The following is a 22,248-nucleotide window of genomic DNA, read 5'->3' on the forward strand; positions in this document are numbered from 1 at the left end:
AGGAAATCAAAAGTAAAATCTTAACAGACTAATTTAGTCTAAAGAGTATAGCTTAAAGTATATTAACATTCTTAAAGAGTGGGAAGGCAAGATGAGATACTGTTTTTAGAATATAACTAGGAATAACTTAAGTAGCCAAAACTGGTGTGATGGATTAGTTAGGTAGAAAGTAATGGCAACAAATTTTTGTTGGTTGGATAGGATAAAGGTCGAAAGCATATTCTGAACAGACCACATCATCTTTGAGACATACACCGACATTTATGTTGACATAGTGATAGCCAGAATGACCGAATGGACCCAATGCCCCCCAACCTTCACAGGGCCATGGGTAAAACATACGGAAAGTGAAACAAGAATTGTAAGAAATTTTAAAGAGAAATTAAAAATAGCTCGGTAGTCATACAAGTGTTAAGAACCAATCTTAAATAAATAGCAAACACAATCTCATTACACAAGAAAGGATGTAATACATATTTGTTGTAATACATATTTACCAAAGTTGTAATACATATTGACCATATTGCCCAGGAGCATAGTCCTTATCCATTACTTTACGCCATCTCTCCAAAGCAGCGTATGGAAAATTGTTGTGAGTCAGACCATTTAGTGAGAAATGCTCTCTGACAGCAGTGCCAAGGAACATTTTCTTGATGGATATAATCAGTCACAAAATCCTCTATTCCCACTCTCATGCTTCATCCCGTCACTAAATATTATCTGTACTTCTATTATGTGCAAGACTTCATTCTAATTTCCATTTTCCAGACGGTTGAGTCATAGCACCTGTTCTTAAGAAATCACAATCTGGGGCACCTGGGTGGCTCAGTCAGTTAGGCATCCAACTCTTGATTTTGGCTCAGGTCATGGTCTCACAGTTTGTGAGATGGAGTCCCATGTTGCGCTTAGCGCTGACAGCACAAAGCCTGCTTGGGATGCTCTCTCCCTCTCTCTCTGACCCTTCCTCCACTCTCAAAATAATTTTGAATAAAGAGAAAAAGAAAACACAATCTACTCTGGGACAAAGAGATACCTCTACTCTAGGAGAAGAAATAAATGCCACCAGAATTTCTTTCAGCGTTTCATAGAAAAGAGATTATCAAATATTCCAGCTCAGTGCTCTGTGCACAATCAATATTGGTCAAATAGATAAATGAATAGATGAATTCATAAATCCAGAAATTTAGCTAAGTTCCATCTAAATACATTAGAGATTTTCAGCCTATATCACATCTGAAGCATAAATTAGCTCTATATTACATACATATATGTACATAAAAATAATGCCTTGCAAGCTTCTATGAGTAACACTGCTTCTTATGATGCTTGGTCTATCACTAAATGTCTGCAACACATGCCATTTTGTGCAGTTTGATAACATGCCTCCTTAGATTTAATTATTTAAGACTTTTTAAAAAAATTTTTCAATGTTTATTTATTTTTGAGAGACACAGAGAGACAGAGCGTGAGTAGGGAAGGGCAGAGAGAGAGGGAGACATAGAATTCAAAGCAGGCTCCAGGCTCCGAGCTGTCAGCACAGAGCCTGATGCAGGTCTCAAACCCACGCACCATGAGATCATGACCTGACCCGAAGTCGGACTCCCAACCGACTGAGCCACCTGGGCGCCCCTAATTATTTAAGACTTTAAATGTAATAGTTTCCTCTTTTTTTCTTCGATGATTCTATCTCCGGCTGCCCTCCTATCCTTCTGGCTTCAAGTTTTCCATCTCCTTTGTGGCCTTCTCCTCTTGTATCTGTGTCTTTGTTCTTGCCAGGGTTCTGTCCTTGGCTTTCTATTTTCTCCATTGTACATTTTTCTCTAAGTGATAGCATCTGGCCCCATGGTTTCAGCGACACTCTTGTCCACTTACCATTCCCACATCTAGTTTCCCAGGTCAGATATATGTCCTAAGCTGAGACCCATACATCTACCTGAGTACTGGAAGGCTCTATCTGAATGGCACGACACATAGACACCTGACACTGAACAAATCCTATAAATACTAGTGCCTAAATATTTCTGGATTCCATAACCTACATATTCTGCTCACTGCTACTCCTTTGCTCGAGTCCTTTATCATTTCTCAAATGGATCTGTTCAATATCACTTATCTGATTATTCTATCTCATGCTTACTTTCTCACCAATGCACTGGGATCCATTCTCCACACCACTGAGATCGATCTTTAGAAAACTAATCTGATTTCCTTACTTCCCAACTGAAAAGAGTTCAATAATAACTCATAACTGAAAAGATAATTAGCTTGGTGTCTGCTGGCACTTAGGATCTATCCACTAACTACCTTTCTGCCTTCACCTTTGATCATACTTGTTGTTCTCTATAAAACAATTGTTAGTGACCTTGCCAGTTTCCAGAATGTCCTCTTTTGTTTCTATATCAGTACAAGTGTTTCTTTTTCCACCCTTTCTCTATCCTTCATCTAATTAATGTAAATACTCATCTCTGAGTTTTCTCTTAGGATACCTCCTTCAGAAAGCCCTCCTTAACCATTGCAGCTTTCTATATACTGCACCAAATGCAGCAGACAGAATGTCACCTGTGATTAATCCTTGTTGTAGGTATGAATGTTTATCTAACATCAATTTAAGGCCTTGAAGGCCTTTTCTTGCTACTGAAAAAACTGACTGCAAAGATGATATAGGTTAAAATGACTGTAGCCATATTTGTTAATGGTTACTGATCTAGGGGCGCCTGAGTGGCTCAGTAGGTTGGTTGAGCATCCGACTCAGCTCAGGTCACGATCTCATGGTTCATGAGTTTGAGCCCCACATCGGACTAGCTGCTGTCATCACAGAGCTGGCTTGGGATCCTCTGTCCTCGTCTCTCTCTGCCCCTCCTCTACTCACGCTCTCTCTCTCAAAATAAATAAACATAAAAAAAAGAGTTCCTGATATAAAGTTTCAACCCTACCTCTCTTAACTACCAATTTGGTGATCTTAAGTAAGTGTTTTATTTTTTGTTTTGTTTTGTTTTGTTTTGTTTAAACCTCTAAGCTTTTTCCCCTCTAGAGTGGATATAGTTCACTACTTCATTGGCTTTTTATCATATGAAATGAAATATTAAATGTGAATCACTGACTGAATTGCATGGAATTCAATCATTACATATATGCCACGGTAACTAATGAAATTTAATTTCACAGCGCTTTGTGTTAACATGAACCTCCATAGCTCATTTCTGACCTCAGGTATTTTCTTCTACTGACGATGTATACGGATTCATCCGTATACAAGTTGCTGTTGCTAGTTCAGTAATCCCTCCCCTCCCAGTAGCCTGTCCTCTCTAACTATTCATCTTCTCTATGTCCCCTGACCAAGCTTTGAAGCAGGTCATCTCATTTATTGATCAAATCATCTCAAAAGGTGGAATTTTGTCAAAGATTCAAGAAAAAAAAACCACAGTCACTTAAAATTGAATGTCAGATAGCACTCCTAAATTTCCTCAACCATTACTCTTGAGTTGGAGTTTCAAAAGTAGAATCACACTAAAGAATGCACCTTGTCTTTTCCCCAGAAGGAGAGGGGAGAGGATATGTGAAATGGCAGCTGTAGCAGCTTTGACTTCCATAAAGGTCAATTAAATTTAAAGATACAATGTAAGTAAAAGTACCATTTATCAATGTGTTATTTACACGTGATTTGTGTCTTTCCTATAAAATCAATAGTAGAGTTGCATTATCACTCACTTAATTTCTTTTTGAGTTGCATTATCACTCACTTAATTTCTTTTTTTACATGTATTTATTTTTGAGAGACAGAGAGAGACAGAGCATGAGCAGGAGAGGGGCAGACACAGAACCCAAAGCAGACTCCAGGCTCTGAGCTGTCAGCACAGAGCCCAACGCGGGGCTTGAACTCACGAACCAAGAGATCATGACCTGAGCTGAAGTCGGATGCTTAACCAACTGAGCCACCCAGGCACCCTGCATTATCACTCACTTAGAGACAAAATGTAATTACTTTTTATCCAATCCCACTAGTCTTTCTTTTCTTTTTCTTCTTCCTCATCTTCTTCTTCTCTTCCTTTTCTTTCCAAAACAGTTCAATCTTAAAGCCACTCAATGTAGGTGATGAAGGTAAATATTTGCACAGGTTTCAGGGGTAGGAAAGAAAGGGAGTCCCCTGAAAAGTAGTGTTCTAAGTCCAAGCAGGGTAAGGAGGGCATTCTTCCCAACAACAGCCAAGCATAAAGTATCACAACCCAGGAATGTAAAACAGGATTTCACATAGGGAAGAGTCTGGCACAAGAGGCCCAACAAGGTAAGAAGGGTATTTATGCAGAAAGAAGGTGGCAATGGTGATGGCATAAAGGGAGGTTGATCAAATAAGTAATATATTTAAGATAAGAGGATCCTGCTTCCGCATTGCCACAGAAGTCAGTTCAAATATAGAAAGAAAAAACATTAGAATTAACCTTGTTTTGGAATTGGTGGCATCAATGTGAAATAGTAGTCTTCCATAGGTAGATAAAAATGGAGAAATATGGATGTAAATATATGTATCATGTGTATACGTGTATATTATGTGTGCATATGTGTGTTCAAATGCATGCATATATATACTCTAGCTTGTCCACTAAGTGGTATGGGACTAGTGATACTCTTAATAGTCATGAATGTCCATGACTCCCACTCAGATCTTGGCTTCTAAATACTGTTCGCCACAGATAGGAAATAGGGCTTGTTGGAGGAAAGGCCAATTTTAGATCTTAAGGCAATACAAGATGAACACAGAATATCCTTTAGTGCCAGAAACTAAAGAATTGCTCAAAAAACAAATGATGGAAACATGTCAAAAAAACAAAGTAGTAACGTTGAAGGATATTTATTACCCAACTGAGGAAAAATTGTGCTTTTGGCATAAAAATGGATGTAGAAGTCAATGGAACAGATAAAGAGCCCAGAAATGGATGCAAACATACATGGTTGATTGTTTTTCACCAATGATGCAAGAAAATTCAATGTGGAAAGTATAACCTCTTCAGTCAAGATGCTAAAACAGTTTTGCAATATGTATGTATGTATATATATATATAAGTATATATATATATATATATATATATATATATATATATATATGTATATATATATAAACTCAACTCTTTAAATCTTCACATCATATTTTTAACAATCATAATGGACCATATACTTATGTGTAGGAGCAAAACCTACCAAATTTCTAGAAGAAGACATAGAGTAAACTCTGAGTGAACTTCAGTTTAGTGAAGGTTTTATTAAATACAAAGCAAAGCAGAGTAGTAATCATTTAAAGTTTTTGAAAACTTTGGACTTTAGAAGCAATTTCCTTCAAAATTAGGGAGAGAACTTGAGTCTAGAATATATACAGCATTCTTACAACTTAATAAGAATAAAACATCCCAAATGGAAAAAAAAAATGTGAACAGATGCTTCACCAGTGAAGATATATGGATGGTAAATGAGTACATGCAAAGATGCTCAACATGATTAGTCATTAAGGAGATGCAAATCAAAACCACAAAAAGATAATACTACACACTCACTACAATGTCTAAAACTTTAAATACTGGTCATACTTAAGTATCAGTGAGGTGGTGAAGCAATCATAACTCTTACACACTTCTGGTGGGAATTCAAAATGGTATAGTTTTTTGGAAATGGGTAGCACATTTTTAAAAGTCAATAGGGCCAAGCCATTTCACTCCTAGGTATTTACCCAAGAAAAATGAAAGCATATGTTCATACAAAGATGTGTACACAAATTTTCACAGCAGCCTATTTGTAATAGCCTAAAACTGGAAACAACCCAAATATTCCCTAGAAGGTGAGTAGATAAACAAATTGTGGTATAACCATATAATAGAGTACAGCTCAACAATAAAAAAAAAAGAGAAATACCAAAATATCTACTTAAGTTTTTTCATTGGTATCATGCCTTCAACTATAGGCATTTAGTACCCCCTGCCCAAAATAATGAATTACAGAGGCAGTTAAATCTCAAAATCATCATGGTGAGTGAAAGAAGACAGGCAAAAAATAAAAGAATACATAATGTATAATTCTATTCACATAAAATTCTAGAAAATATAAACATATCTTTCTATATCTAGTCTATAACATAATAGCCCGTCATCTACAAAAGTGCCATGAAAGGTAAAGAAAGACCAACAAACTGTTCCAGGAATGTGAAGAAGCATGGCAACTAAATATGAACAGATGAAAGCATGTTTGCTACTAAGGCATCACTGGGACAATTGGGAAGTTTGAGTGTGGGGTAAGGACCTTGTGGGAACCTCTGACAATACTTGAATGGAATCTGATTAGATGTAGTAATGTGCCAAAATCTATCTCTTGGTTCTGTTTGTATTGAAGTTACATTGAAGAATGTTCTGGTTTGTAGGAAATGCTAAAATATTAGGGGTGATGGAGGCACATATTTGGCCACCTACTCTCAAATGCTTCAGGAAAAATGAAATTGTTCTTTGCACCATACTTTCAATTTTTCTATAAATTTCAATCGACAGATGGGTAGATAAATATAGATAGGCATAGATAAAAAGATTTAAATTATCAGAATGGGCCAAAATAATAAACAAACAATAGTACTTTTTTCTATACAGCTATCTATTGAAATTTATAGAAAAATTACAGGACTTTTTTCAATAACTCCATCTCTTTCATCTTCCTTTCCCTAACAAAATGTCTCAAGATCTCCACCCTACCACCACCAAATGTATATACATTTCTCCCTGGAGGAACTCTGCCATCCTCCCCCAGCAAAGGTCTACAACAAGGTGGCCTCAAGATTTAATCTGACACAGAGATGCATTATTGGTCTACAGAATCTGTTCTTGTTTGTTTTCCCCTATGCTTGTTTCATCATCGTATTTTAGAAGCAGACAGTTCACTTTCTAGTTTTACAGGTCCAGAAATGAAGAGAGATTCTGCTCTAGGGTAGATCCCCAGAGTCTTATTTGTATCTGATTAGATGATGATATTTGGGATTAGGGGGTTGATGAGAGCTAGATGAGATTTTGAACTTGAGTTGATTCTGTCATACATGGAGTCTTTAGGGGATGTTGGGATGGAGTGGCTGTATTTCCCATGTGGGATGGATATGAACCTTTGGGGCCAGAGAAGGGACTGGTAGGCTGCAAAATGTACCACACGCCCAGACCCCATACCCTAGTTCAAAAAGGAAATATTTACAGAAAAACTGTAGAAACTATGAATGTTACATTTTTCAGAAAAAGGGCCTTTTAAACCGTGATTCAATTAAAGGTCTTGAGATAATCCTGAGTTACTGGGTGAGCCCAAATCCACTGATAAGTTTCCTTATCAGATAAAAGGCAGAGGGATATTTGAGGCAGACAAAAGAGGTCAAGATACAGATATAAAGAAAGGGTGTCATGTGAAGACAGAGTTGGAAACTGCAGTGATGTGGTCACAAGCCCAGAAAGCCAGGTCAGCCACCAAAAGCTGAAGAAACAAGTTGTCGCCCTGATTCCTCAGAGGTAGTATAGCCCTAGTGATTTCAGACTTCTGACACCATGCTGGAGCCTGGATTTATAGGTGGGCAAAACTCACAAAGCCTCTCCCTCAAGGCATTTATACATTAGTGGGGGAGACATATGAGAAATATATCAGTCATCAAATAGTGATATGTGAATTGATGGGAAATAAAGCGGGAAGAAGAATATATAAATGCTTTTTGGGTTGATGCTATTTTTGCTTAAAACTCTTAATTATCCGCAATATCCATTTTCCTGAATGATACAAGGAAACATGGCTACCTGAGTAAAACTATATTCCTCAGCCTCCTTTGTAGCTAGGCCATCTGACAATGTCTTAACCAATGGAATGTGAAGAGAAGCAATGTGTACAGATTCTAAGATACATACTTAATAAAGGATACTTTCTTTCCTTTCCCCTTCTTGGTGGAAATGTGAACCAGCCTGAACAGGGACTCTAGGGAATGGTAGAGCCTCCAAATGGAAGGAATCTATGTTCCTGAATATAGATGTTTGGAAGGGGAGGTGACTCCTTGTCTATTTCTGGAATGCTATGCAAGAGATAAGTGCAATTCATTTTTTTTAATCTCAGTATTGGGTCTCTTTGTTTCGGCAGCTAAGCCTGTAACCTAACAAATAAATATTTTAATTTAGATGGTGAAGGTAGGCCTTTCTGAGCAGAGACCAAGCAGACTAAGGAACCAGAGGTTGTAGAGAGGCAGTAGATTATGTTGAGAGTTGTATCTGCTCCAGTTTGGGTGGCTTTAAAAGCAAATTTTGAGGTAAAGATTTGGGTGCAGGTACTTGTTTTGAGGTGATCCCAGTAAGCACAGATGAAGGAGTGGAGAAAGAAAGGGGGAAAAAGAGATCAAAGAGATCAAACATGCCAATGAGCAGGTCACCCCTGAGAGCCTTGGGAGCGCCATACCATTCAAAACCCTCTGAGGAACTTTAAGGAACATGTCTCAGAACTTTAAGGAGCATGTCTCCAAGAGATGAGGGACAAGGTATTTTACCCACCATACCCAACGCCCACAGAGAGTTTTCTCTGGAGGCATTAAAGACCTGACACCTTTAAGCTTTACCCTGCAAACGCTGAGCAAGCCCCCAAACAATAATCAGAGAAAGCTCTCAGGCTGACAAGTATACATACCAGGGGCCTGTGGTGGGAAGCTCTGAGCATGTGGAAACTTACTACTTCTCCCACAGATGAATTCAGAAGTAAGCCAAGGGACCATGTGGCAGGACATTAACAGTCCGATAGCAAGGGGCACCTGGGTGGCTTAGTCAGGTAAGCATCCAACTCGATTTCTGCTCAGGTCATGATCTCAAGGTTCTTGAGTTTGAGCCCCACATCGGGCTCTGTGCTGACAAGATGGAGGCTGCTTGAAATTCTCTTTCTCCCTCTCTCTGCCCCTCCCCTGTTCATGCTTTCTCTATCTCTCTCAAATTAAATAAATGAAACTTAAAAAAACAAAAACAAAAACTGTCTGATAGCCAAGGTTCAAATTCTGGCTCTTCCACGTACTAGCTGTGTCACCTAGAGTCGGTTGCTTAGCCTCTGTGTCTCAGTTTCCTCATGTATAAAATGGAGATAATTATAGTACTCACCCACTTCAGAGGCTTGTTGTATTATATATTATCAGAGATATGATGCACAATAATTAGAATACTGCTCTTCATATGGTGAGAGTTATTTGTTAGTTTATTTTTGTCTGAGACAAGAAATAAATTTATTAATCTAAACCATATTTGGGGCGCCTGGGTGGCTCAGTCAGTTAAGCGTCCGACTTCGGCTCAGGTCATGATCTCACAGTTCATGGATTCTAGCCCCATGTTGGGCTCTGTACTGACAGCTCAGAGCCTGAAACCTGCTTCAGATTCTGTGTCTCCCTCTCTCTCTGCCCCTACCCTGCTCTGGCTCTCTCTGTCTCAAAAATAAATAAACATTAAAGAAAAATTTAAACCATATTTATTATTGAATCTTCAGTGTTTGTCACGAGCTGAACAATAGTAGTAGGTATTATATAAATGTTTATTTAATGAGTAGGCAAAAATAAATTTTTTGACTGCTGCTAGACTTTTTGGATGTATGTAGGTATGTATCAGAGGGAGACCCAGACTGGTCACTTCTCACCCATATCCTCTAAGGACTATCCAGAAGACTTGTATAATATCACCCTAAGATGAAGTCTACTGTGGGGTCAGTGATTAACCTTGCTTCATGAAGGATCTGAAGTATAATTTAATAGAGTTTCACAAGCCTCTTTTCTTGGGTAACTTCCACATTCTCTTGGGTAATTTTCACATTTCATGGGAGGCTCAGTTCTGAATAAAACTAATGAAGTTTCTTGGCAAAATAGAAGAAAATCATGGTCCTGGCCGCTGGTTTTTTAAAGAAACCCTACATGCCAACAGAGTTGCCAGTGGTTAAGAATGGTGCCACTTGAAACCAAGCTAAACTTGAAAGGTTCCAGAAGATTTCCCCAAGAAACAAAAAGCTGAAGAAAGGCCAGGGAGCTTTTGTTACACCTATGGAATGGAGAATCCAGATGTAAGTACTGAGAAAAGAAAAGATGATACTCTACACGGCTGGCAACTAGAGACACCAGTGGCCCATCGTGGAGGGTAGAGGACACCTAACAGAGATGCGGAAGAAAATGAACACGTATTGAATGTCTAATTAGGCCTCAAAACCTTGCACTTAAAAGTTACAGAAGCAGGGCGCCTGGGTGGCTCAGTTGATGAAGCATCCAACTTGGGCTCAGGTCACGATCTCGCAGTTGGTGAGTTTGAGCCCTGCATTGGGCTGTGTGCTGACAGCTCAGAGCCTGAAGCCTGCTTCAGATTCTGTGTCTCCTTCTCTCTCTACCCCTCCTCTTCAAAAATAAATAGAAAACATTTTTAAAAATTAAACAAATAAAGTAAAAGTTGTAGAAGTGTTTTCATGTAATCCTCATGATGCTGTCTTGAATAATATTATGCATTACGTCAGGTTAATCTATCTCACTCCCAAATCCATGCTCTTTGCAGGCAATTTTAAAGGAGGGAGGGTGTCATATGGTCCCTAAGTTATGAGCTGTGAACTACACCCAGAATGCTATGAACAAACTACTGAAGAATTTGCAAAAGTGCATGAAAATGAGAAAACCCTTATAACTCTATGGCTGCCAGATCTTGGTCATTTCATGAACTCAAAAGCAAGGCCAGAAACATCAGTGGGCTTCATCCCTCTACAAGTATCTTCATAGTGAGGGGAAAGCTTCAGAACATTCCACAAAACAGAGAAAATCATAATAATGTCTTACCAGATGTCCAGGTCAATTTCAGATTCCAGAAACGGCACGAGAGGTCCTGCGATGTGACACTATTAGAACTCAAGTTCTCCAGAAAGGTGAGGTGGTAAAAACTTTGAAGCCAGCAGTAATTTCATGGGAAATAATGGTCGTGAGCATTTACTCCACTTTCGTTTGGTTCAGCTTTGCACTGAAAGTACTTCAACAAAGAATCCGTATGAGCCACAAAAGAAACAGATTTTGAATTTAGGTAGACTGCACCATATAGATAAGCATCTCGGTTTTGTTTTGTTCTGCTTTGCCTTTTGCCTTTTCGGTCAAAGGGTTTCAGTTTGTTTCCGTTTTTTGTTATCATGGTTTTTGGAGGCGGTGCTTGGATAGTTGTTTGTTTTGACTATTTTCCATCACTGGGAAATACAAATAGGTTAAGGAAGTAAGATCAAGGTTTAAAGCTCTTAAAATTTCTTCAGAGATGCTGGAGAAGAGAGAAGTGCCAGGGTTTGGAGCGTGCAACTGCATCCAATAACAATATCTCAATTGTCTCAGCAAGCACAAAGGAGCAAGGGGCAGTGCTTTCCTTTCAGATACTTGGTCTGCAAAACTTCTTTGGGCGGGTTTTCTTTGTATTTTCAGGCAATAAATTTCCTGATGACATAAACCTCATCATCTTGTTTCACGTTGTGGAAACGCCAGGCCAGCCTCATGTGTTGTTGAATTAGGGAGAAAAAGAAATATTATTTGGATTTCTATTGACAACAACAAAAAGTTTTGATTGGATTGAGCTATATAAAATTACTGATACTGATACTGATAGTATTTTTTTTCAAAGCTTCAGAGCTGTATTTTTTTTACAGCTTCCAAGTTGCAATTTCCTATGACTCAGAATATTGAATCAATTTCCTATGAATCAATTTCCTATGATTAAAAGTATTCCTGATGCTTTTACTGGGAATAAGTGATTCCCCCACTAATATTTCTATAGCTCAGTAAGATTTTGGAGTATACTCTTGATTACAAAAGATAAAATACAATTATGGTATGAGAGATTATCATCTAAATTTTTGGAAATGGTAGTATTTGTAAAGCATAACAGAGTATTCTAGGCATATTTTATTAATTTCTGCTGCTTATATAGCAAGTATTATTAACCATCTACTGTAATATGGTGTTTTTAAAATATAGGGCCTAGAGTCAAAATTCATGGATTCCAATCCTGGTTTCCCCACTTTTTTTTTTTTATTTTATTTTTTTCATGTTTATTTTTGAGAGACAGAGCATTAGCGGAGGAGGGACAGAGAAAGAGGGAGACACAGAATCTGAAGCAGGCTCCAGGCTCTGAGGTGTCAGCATAGTGCCCAACAGGGGGCTCAAACTCACGAACTGCGAGATCATGACCTGAGCTGAAGTCGAATGCTTAACCAACTGAGCCACCCAGGTGCCCCATGGTTTCCCCACATTTAGAGTCTCCACACATGAAGACACTTAGGTCTTCATGTCAAACGTTCTTTTTCTATAAATGGGGGCCACAATGAAGACATCTGACTCATTGAATAGTATGAATTGAGTAAAATAACTGCACCTTACAGCACCTGGCTCATAACCACCACTCCGCAACTGTGGGCAAAACAGGTAACCCTATTATCATGGAGCTTACAGCCTAATAAGGGAGACACAGACACAAATTACCACAACTGTCATAAATGTTATGAAGGAGAAGTGCATGTTCCTATACAGGTATAAAATTACTCTGTGGCAAGCAGGCAAAACTTCCTTTGGAAAAAGAGAATTAAGCCGAGGTCTGAAGGATAAACACTAATAAATCAGGCGCAGGTTTGATGGAAAGCATTCAAGGCAGAAGAAAATCCATGCCCTGTATTTTGAGAGGCCGTTGACATTTGGGGGAACTCGTTTCAGGGCTGCAAGGCAGTACCACCAACCCTCTGCAGGTGAGGAGGCAGTGGGGGCTCCACCACGAGGTCTTTTAAACCATGTAAATTCCTTTAAATAGAGGAGTGAAGTCATTGCCTGAGTATGCTGCATAACAGAAACCTTCTTCTTTGTAAAGTGTCTGGTGTGACTTATTTGTTTTGTGGCATTTATTAAAAATAATTTGATGTGCCTTGGCTTCCCCACCATAGTTACAGTTATTTTTAAATGAGGTATATGGAGACAGAGTATTTTCTTTGGTCCAGTTTCTCCCTTTTAAATATACCTACAACTTCCAAAGGTAGCTAAAATGTGAGGTTTGAGGGCACAATCCTCTGAGTTGCCAAACGTTTCTGGGACCTCTGCACCAACTACAAGTTTGAGGGGATTTCTAAAATCACTGTCAGGTTTGGTAATTCATTAGAAAGACTCACAGGACTCAGAGCTAATATACACGTGCCTATGGTTTATTACAGGGAAAGAATAAATTAAAGTCAGCCAATAACGCATAGGACAGAGCCTGGGAAAGTTCCAAATGTGAAGCTTCTGTTGTCTTCAGAATGCATTTCACTTCCAACCCTGACATGCGACAATATGCACTCACTAGTGCCAACCAGGAAGCTCACCCAAGCTTTGGTGTCCACAGCTTTATGGGGACTTCATTAAGTGGACATGATTGATTGATTAGCCATGCAGTCACACTCAGTTCCTAGTCCCCTACTGCCCAGAAGTTGGGTTGATACCATGTGGCCCAAGGGGCCCACCATGAGTCACCTCCATAGCATAAAGTATCAGATGTGGTCCATAATAACAAAGATACTCCTATCATCTAAGAAATCCAAAAAGTTTAGAAGGTCCCTCCCAGTGGCTAGGGACAAAGGCCAGAGCTTTCCTTTGGCCAAACCAAATGATATCCTATAAAGGCTACCTCTGGCCTTTGGCCAAGTCTGTCTTATAGCAAAACAATCATATTCACCTGCAACTGCATTTAGTATAGCTTGTATATGGTAGAGACAGTACTATCATATGAATGTGCCTCACATTTGGAGGAGCCAGTATGGGGAAGGGACAGGTTTAAAGAAAAAACTAATCCATCCTAAGGGTGACTGGGTGGCTTTGTCAGTTAAGTGTCCAGCTTTGGTTCAGGTCATGAACTCACAGTTCATGAGTTCAAACCCCACATCGGGCTCTGTGCTGGCATCTCAGAGCCTGGAGTCTGATTTGGATTCTGTCTCTCTCTCTCTCTCTCTCTCTCTGCCCCTTCCGCATTCACACTCTGTGTCTCTCTCTCTCAAAAATAAACATTAAAAATTTTTTTAGGAAAAAATTAATCCATCCTATAAAGTCATTATATATATTACATTTATATTTTTACTCCTTGATTTACCATTATATATACTTTAGAGTAAACTTATGCAATGTTATTTAGCATAGAGATTATCTGATGATTGGCTAAATTCAGTTCTTCCTTAAGCCAATCATCTTCCATCAGTGTTATGGTTTGAGGAGGCTTTAGTTCTTTTTCCCAAATTGATCATCAATATCAACATTATAACCTTAACAACAAGGCCAGTGTCATACCCTATCACACTATGGCAGCAGATGTGATATAATATTCTTAATATACAAGAATATATATTCTTATATATAGGATTCTTAATGTATAAGAATCAAAACATACTGGCACATCACCAGAGTCCCACTCAGTCATTAACAGTACAGTCCATCATCATATTGTCTAACCAAAATGGCTGCCAGAGTGATGCCACTCAGCTTTGTAGGTTTCCTGTCAATTCTGTCAGGTTGCAAAAGCAGAAGTGGCCTTCACCCACTGGTGTAATTGAGCAATGATACCATATCATCTCTTGTTCTTAGCCTTTCTCAAAGTAGTAATGTAGTATTTATTTTCCCCCCTTATAAAACCGATTTATGCCCTCCCATAGCCTCAGCTACTATTTTCCCTAGCTTCATTAACTGCCTAGTTTTACCCAAACATTTTCACCTTTGGAAGAGACGGCAGGTTTGGCTGTTGAGCAGGTCCAGATTGCCAGTAGTAATACTGGTCCAGCAAGCATTCCCTGCAATGCACTCCCATTATACAGGGTAGGATTACACAGTACATAGCTAGTGGGCTCTCGGACACTAAGCAACTCGTGTGTTACATTTCCCACCAACCCCAATTATGCCAGATGGGGTAAAGGCATAATCCAACCTATCAGGCCCTTAGGAATTCTGACATAAAAGTTTAAAGATATAGGTACAGGTTTTTTGTTGTTGTTGTTTAAGGATTATCTCTGCTTTTCGGGCACCAATAGTCACAGGCCTGGTCCTAGGACCACTGCATCAGGTAAGAAAAATGTTGAGGTGATGTGAGCAAAAAAGAAACAGTGTAGTCATAACAGCATCCTCCCCCCATGGGAAGAATTATACAGTCATACCAGAATACTTCCCCACTTCCTTCTTCTCAGATTACTCAGAAAAGCAGGGGAATCTATCTGACAGAGATCCTTCCTTGGCCTCCCCTCATGTTGAGTGTGAGAACACACTCCTGAAGGTGCAGAAGCCAACTACTCTTGCTTTTATCTACCCATTTTAAACAACAACTCTTCCTATTGCCCGTTCTAATTCTATATCTAGCCACTGCTCTGGGGACACAAGCTTTCTGCCCATTGTTGGACATAGAAGCTATGAAGTGTGTTTCTTGGTCTGATGCAATGTGACTTGGCAGTCCAAACTGATGTTTCACAAGACCATCCTCAATGTCCATAATTTGCCAGAAGGACTCCTAGAAGTCTCTGAAAACTATTATATATACATTTATGGTTTATTACAAGGAAATGATACATTAAAATCAGCCAAGGCAAAACACAGAGCAGATTCTGGGAGGGTTCCAAACCCAAGACTTCCATTTTCCACCTGGCATCAATGTGTGACAGTACCTGTGGAGGCTTGACAACCCAGGGAGCTCATCTTAACTTCTGTGCCTAGACTTTTTACTGAAGTTTCATTACTTGGGCCTGACTGGATGATTGCCCACAAAGCTGCACGCGAGTCTCCAGCCGTTACTCTCAGAGCTCAGGCTGATAACACAGGGCTGAGGCCTACCATAAGTCATCATAATTAGCATAAAGTCTCAGATATGGTCAGAGGGATCCACCCGTCATCTCGCTAGCATAAACTGGCAGATATGGTTCCAAAGGCCTACCATGAATAACAGAGGTACTCCTATCACTGAGGGTATTTCCAAGAGTTTGGAGATTACCTCCCTGGAGCCAAGGATAAGGCTGGATCTCTCTTTCTGCAAGGCCAAATTCTTTACTACAAAATATATCATTTTGAAATGTGTAATGCATAGAATTTCACTTTTGAAGTTGTACTTCTCTGAAATTTACTTTTTTTTTCTTTAGCCCTCTGTGGAACATAGATGCAGTTTTCAGGTGGAAATGTGACATGCTGACCATGATATATCCATTCTGCCCCTCCCCTTATTAATAGATTAGGAAATAATGGAAATAAAATACAAATACACCTAAAAAGAACAAAGCTAAAATACATTACTATTTCTTTGAGAAAACTATCACAAGATTGATGAAGAAGAAGGAGAGGAAGATGGAGTGGGCGGTGAGGAGAGATGGGGGTGCTTAAAGAATTGCCATTAGAAATATTGGAGAGCATAACGGATGCGAAAACTTAAACAGAACATAGAGAGAGGGGTGCCTGGGTCGCTCCGTCAGTTGAGCATCCAACTCTTGATCTCAGTTCAGGTCATGATCCCAGGGTCATGAGATCAAGTCCTGTGACGGGCTCCACACACTGAGCGTGGAGCCTGCTTAAGATATTCTCTCTCTCTCTCTCTCTCTCTCTCTCTCTCTCTCTCTCTCTCTTTCTCTCTGTCCCTCTCCCCTGTTCACTCTCTCTCTCTAAAATAAAAAAATAAAAAATATAATGGAGCACCTGGGTGGCTCAGTAGGTTAAGCATCTGACTCGATTTCAGCTCAGGTCATGACCTCATGGTTCTTTTGTTGGAGCCCCTCATAGGACTCTTCGCTGACATCAGGAGCCTGCTTGGAATTCTGTCTCCCTCTCTCTCTGCCCCTCCCCGCTCATGCACTCTCCCTCTCCCTCTCTCTCAAAAATAAATAAATAAACATTTTTAAAAATTTAGAAAATAGATATTATAAACAACTTTATGCCAATAAATGTGAATATTTACATAATTGGTCAAATTCCTCAAAACCAAATTAAAAAGAGAAACATTAGAGTCCCATTAATAACAAAGTGTTTGAATTTCTAGTAAAAGATCTCACAAACCAAAATCAAAAGATATGGCTTTTCCAGCAAATTCTATCACTATCACTCAAGACAAACAACAATAACAAAACCTTCAGTCTTACACATTCTACTCCAAAGTGTGTGTGTGTGTGTGTGTGTGTGTGTGTGTGTGTGTGTGTATCACTAAAGCCCAGATTCAAAGAGATGGGGATTAGACTCCACTTCATGTGGAAGTAATAGCAAGGAATTTGTAGCTCATCTTTAATCTGCCACAAAGTGTTTTTCTAAAATATTGTGATAAGGAGGAGCATGTCAAAACCCAGCAAAGCAGAAGTGTGCCTACATACGTTAGTAGCAATTTAAACCTGTAGTAGAACTTATTTTATTAGTGATGTTTTAAAACAGAGTATTCAAACAAATGAAGTGGCTAATGCTGTATGAATCATGGAGGATAAGGAGCCAAACTAAATATGTATTAGAGGGAATGAACTCTATCACAGTACATGTCTTAACTTGTATTCACACAAATTGATTCTTTCTGCACTCTGCAACCTTTGCCTTTGGTACATTTATGGAATGTAGCAATTTGTTTTTATGAAGAATGTATGTATTTCCACTTAAGTATGCCTTCTATATATGTTTTCATATTCAATACAGTAACACAAATTCTTCTCATCTGTTATAGACACTGTCTTGCTTACACGGGCATTCAGTATTTGCTGAAATCAATAAAGAAAAGATGAGCATAAAAATCTGAGAAGACAGTGATCCGCTTTGTAATTTAAAGGAAACAATTCTGTCAAACAGTTATAATGTTCAGGAATTAGCTCACCTAAGCTCACCCAAGACCTCATAAGGGCTCTTTGCCAGTTTCCTTTCTTGTTTCTGTAGTACTTGATCTCAGTGAATCGTTCACAACCTCTGTCTACTATATTAGTTTCATCTGCTATACTAAATCAATTTTGCAAAAAAAAAATTAGTAGAAACTTTTTGCCTCAAATTCAGCTTTTAGTTCATACTAGGGTGTGTATGTGACTTTTGTTACCTCTGATATAGGGGGACTCAGCAGGTCAAAACTTAGAGGGACAGAATTCTAGTATGACATTTTTATCAATAACTGTGAAAGTCTTTTATCTATAAACTTGATGGATTATTCCTCATTTTTGAAATATTACTTTAAGAGAGTTTCTGGGGAGAATGGATTACAAGTATACAAGTAAGCCTTCTCCTATATTAGCAACTGTCTCAGATTTTATGGTACTTTTTTCCTTCTGCAATCTTTCATACACCCATTCAAGAAATTTTAATTGAACTCTTACAATGTTCCTAACACCATGGTAGGCACTGAAGGTCAAATTGTAACTAGAAAATGTCGCCAGACAAAATACAGGATTTCCAGTTAAATTTGAATTTTAGATCAGCAGCATACTTACACTAAATATTATTGTTCACCTTAAATTTCAATGTAATTGGGTGTCCTGTAATCTATTTTATTTTTATTTTATTTTATTTTATTTTATTTTATTTTATTTTATTTTATTTTATTTTATTTTATTTATCTTGCATGCATGTTAAATATGACAGCCCTAGTAAAAAATATTATACCTGATCTGTTATAATTTGAAGTCCAGTAGGCAAGGCAGATACTAATCACTGATTTGGCATGTAAATGAAAAAATATAACTGCGACAAGTGTTACCAAGGACAAACACAGAGCTATAAAAGGAAAAAATAATCAGGAGAAAATCCTGGTTGGGAAGGTGACATCAGGGAAGACTTTCAAGTTAAAACTTGATAAATGGAAGTGCAAGTGACAACGGGCCTGGGGTACTATAGGGAAGGAAACAGAGATGCCCTAACACTGTTACTTTTATTTTTTATGCTATTTATGTATTTTTCCCTCTAATTTTTTATTTAATTTTTATGTAGTTAACGTACAGTGCAATATTGGTCCCTGAAGTAGAACCCAGTGATTCATCACTTATGTATAAACCCAGTACTCATCTCAGCAAGTGCCCTCTTAAATGCCCATCATCCATCTTGCCCATCTCCCACCAACTTCCCCTCCCTCAACCCTCAGTTTGTTCTCTACTGTTAAGAGTCTCTTAGGGTTTGCTTCCCCCCCTCTTTTTTTCCCCTTCCCATATGTTTATCTTTTTTCTTTCCTTAATTCCACATATGAGTGAAATCATATGGTATTTAGGGACACCTGGGTGGCTCAGTCGGTTGAGTATCCAACTCTTGGTTTTGGCTCATGCCTCAGGAGTTCGAGTCCCATACCAGGCTCTCTGCCATCAGCTTCAGGATCCTCTGTCTCCCTCTCTCTCTAACCCTCCCCCACTCTCTCCCTCTCTGTTGAAAATAAACAAATATTTTTTAATTAAAAAAAAGGAATCACATGGTATGTATCTTTCTCTGACTGACTTATTTCACTTAGCATAATACACTCTAGCTCCATCCACATCATTGCAAATGGCAAGATTTCATGCTTTTTGATTGCTGAGTAATATTCCACTGTATATACACACCACATCTTTTTTTTTTTTTTAATATATGAAATTTATTGTCAAATTGGTTTCCATACAACACCCAGTGCTCATCCCAAAACGTGCCCTCCTCAGTACCCATCACCCACCCTCTCCTCACTCCCACCCCCCATCAACCCTTAGTTTGTTCTCAGTTCTCAACAGTCTCTTATGCTTTGGCTCTCTCCCACTCTAACCTCTTTTTTTTTTTTTTTTGTTCCCCTCCCCCATGGGTTTTTCTTAAGTTTCTCAGGATCCACATAAGAGTGAAACCATATGATATCTGTCTTTCTCTGTATGGCTTATTTCACTTAGCATCACACTCTCCAGTTCCATCCACGTTGCTACAAAAGGCCATATTTCATTTTTTCTCATTGCCACGTAGTACTCCATTGTGTATATAAACCACAATTTCTTTATCCATTCATCAGTTGATGGACATTTAGGCTCTTTCCATAATTTGGCTATTGTTGAGAGTGCTGCTATGAACATTGGGGTACAAGTGCCCCTATGCATCAGTACTCCTGTGTCCCTTGGATAAATTCCTAGCAGTGCTATTGCTGGGTCATAGGGTAGGTCTATTTTTAATTTTCTGAGGAACCTCCACACTGCTTTCCAGAGCGGCTACACCAATTTGCATTCCCACCAACAGTGCAAGAGGGTTCCCGTTTCTCCACATCCTCTCCAGCATCTATAGTCTCCTGATTTGTTCATTTTGGCCACTCTGACTGGCATGAGGTGATACCTGAGTGTGGTTTTGATTTGTATTTCCCTGATAAGGAGCGACGCTGAACATCTTTTCATGTGCCTGTTGGCCATCCGGATGTCTTCTTTAGAGAAGTGTCTATTCATGTTTTCTGCCCATTTCTTCACTGGGTTATTTGCTTTTCGGGTGTGGAGTTTGGTGAGCTCTTTATAGATTGTGGATACTAGCCCTTTATCCGATATGTCATTTGCAAATATCTTTTCCCATTCCGTTGGTTGCCTTTTAGTTTTGTTGGTTGTTTCCTTTGCTGTGCAGAAGCTTTTGATCTTCATAAGGTCCCAGTAATTCACTTTTGCTTTTAATTCCCTTGCCTTTGGAGATGTGTCGAGTAAGAGATTGCTACGGCTGAGGTCAGAGAGGTCTTTTCCTGCTTTCTCCTCTAAGGTTTTGATGGTTTCCTGTCTCACATTCAGGTCCTTTATCCATTTTGAGTTTATTTTTGTGAATGGTGTGAGAAAGTGGTCTAGTTTCAACCTTCTGCATGTTGCTGTCCAGTTCTCCCAGCACCATTTGTTAAAGAGACTGTCTTTTTTCCATTGGATGTTCTTTCCTGCTTTGTCAAAGAAGAGTTGGCCATACGTTTGTGGGTCTAGTTCTGGGGTTTCTATTCTATTCCATTGGTCTATGTGTCTGTTTTTGTGCCAATACCATGCTGTCTTGATGATGACAGCTTTGTAGTAGAGGCTAAAGTCTGGGATTGTGATGCCTCCTGCTTTGGTCTTCTTCTTCAAAATTACTTTGGCTATTCGGGGCCTTTTGTGGTTCCATATGAATTTTAGGATTGCTTGTTCTAGTTTTGAGAAGAATGCTGGTGCAATTTTGATTGGGATTGCATTGAATGTGTAGATAGCTTTGGGTAGTATTGACATTTTGATAATATTTATTCTTCCAATCCATGAGCAGGGAATGTCTTTCCATTTCTTTAAATCTTCTTCAATTACCTTCATAAGCTTTCTATAGTTTTCAGCATACAGATCCTTTACATCTTTGGTTAGATTTATTCCTAGGTATTTTATGCTTCTTGGTGCAATTGTGAATGGGATCAGTTTCTTTATTTGTCTTTCTGTTGCTTCATTGTTAGTGTATAAGAATGCAACTGATTTCTGTACATTGATTTTGTATCCTGCAACTTTGCTGAATTCATGTATCAGTTCTAGCAGACTTTTGGTGGAGTCTATCGGATTTTCCATGTATAATATCATGTCATCTGCAAAGAGCGAAAGCTTGACTTCATCTTTGCCAATTTTGACGCCTTTGATTTCCTTTTGTTGTCTGATTGCTGATGCTAGAACTTCCAGCATTATGTTAAACAACAGCGGTGAGAGTGGGCATCCCTGTCGTGTTCCTGATCTCAGGGAAAAAGCTCTCAGTTTTTCCCTGTTGAGGATGATGTTAGCTGTGGGCTTTTCATAAATGGCTTTTATGATCTTTAAGTATGTTCCTTCTATCCCGACTTTCTCAAGAGTTTTTATTAAGAAAGGGTGCTGGATTTTATCAAAGGCCTTTTCTGCATCGATTGACAGGATCATATGGTTCTTCTCTTTTTTTTTTGTTAATGTGATGTATCACGTTGATTGATTTGCGAATGTTGAACCAGCCCTGCATCCCAGGAATGAATCCCACTTGATCATGGTGAATAATTCTTTTTATATGCCGTTGAATTCGATTTGCTAGTATCTTATTGAGAATTTTTGCATCCATATTCATCAGGGATATTGGCCTGTAGTTCTCTTTTTTTCCTGGGTCTCTGTCTGGTTTGGGAATCAAAGTAATACTGGCTTCATAGAATGAGTCTGGAAGTTTTCCTTCCCTTTCTATTTCTTGGAATAGCTTGAGAAGGATAGGTATTATCTCTGCTTTAAACGTCTGGTAGAACTCCCCTGGGAAGCCATCTGGTCCTGGACTCTTATTTGTTGGGAGATTTTTGATAACCGATTCAATTTCTTCGCTGG

At 38.8% G+C, this 22,248-nt stretch overlaps 1 long non-coding RNA gene across 1 annotated transcript in view; it reads right to left on the reverse strand.

The window, feature by feature from the left end:
- Positions 1-11,327, reverse strand: part of LOC147577231 (uncharacterized) — a 43,863-nt gene extending 32,536 nt beyond the window's left edge. Inside the window, exon 1 of the long non-coding RNA XR_015240054.1 lies at positions 10,820-11,327. This is a non-coding gene — a long non-coding RNA (uncharacterized LOC147577231). The remainder of the gene's footprint in view (positions 1-10,819) is intronic.
- Positions 11,328-22,248: the final 10,921 nt, after the last annotated feature.

The sequence above is a fragment of the Puma concolor genome, chromosome C2 (genome assembly GCF_028749965.1).
Source record: "Puma concolor isolate L17-30 chromosome C2, mPumCon1.1.hap2, whole genome shotgun sequence".
Classification (NCBI taxonomy): Eukaryota; Metazoa; Chordata; class Mammalia; order Carnivora; family Felidae; genus Puma; species Puma concolor.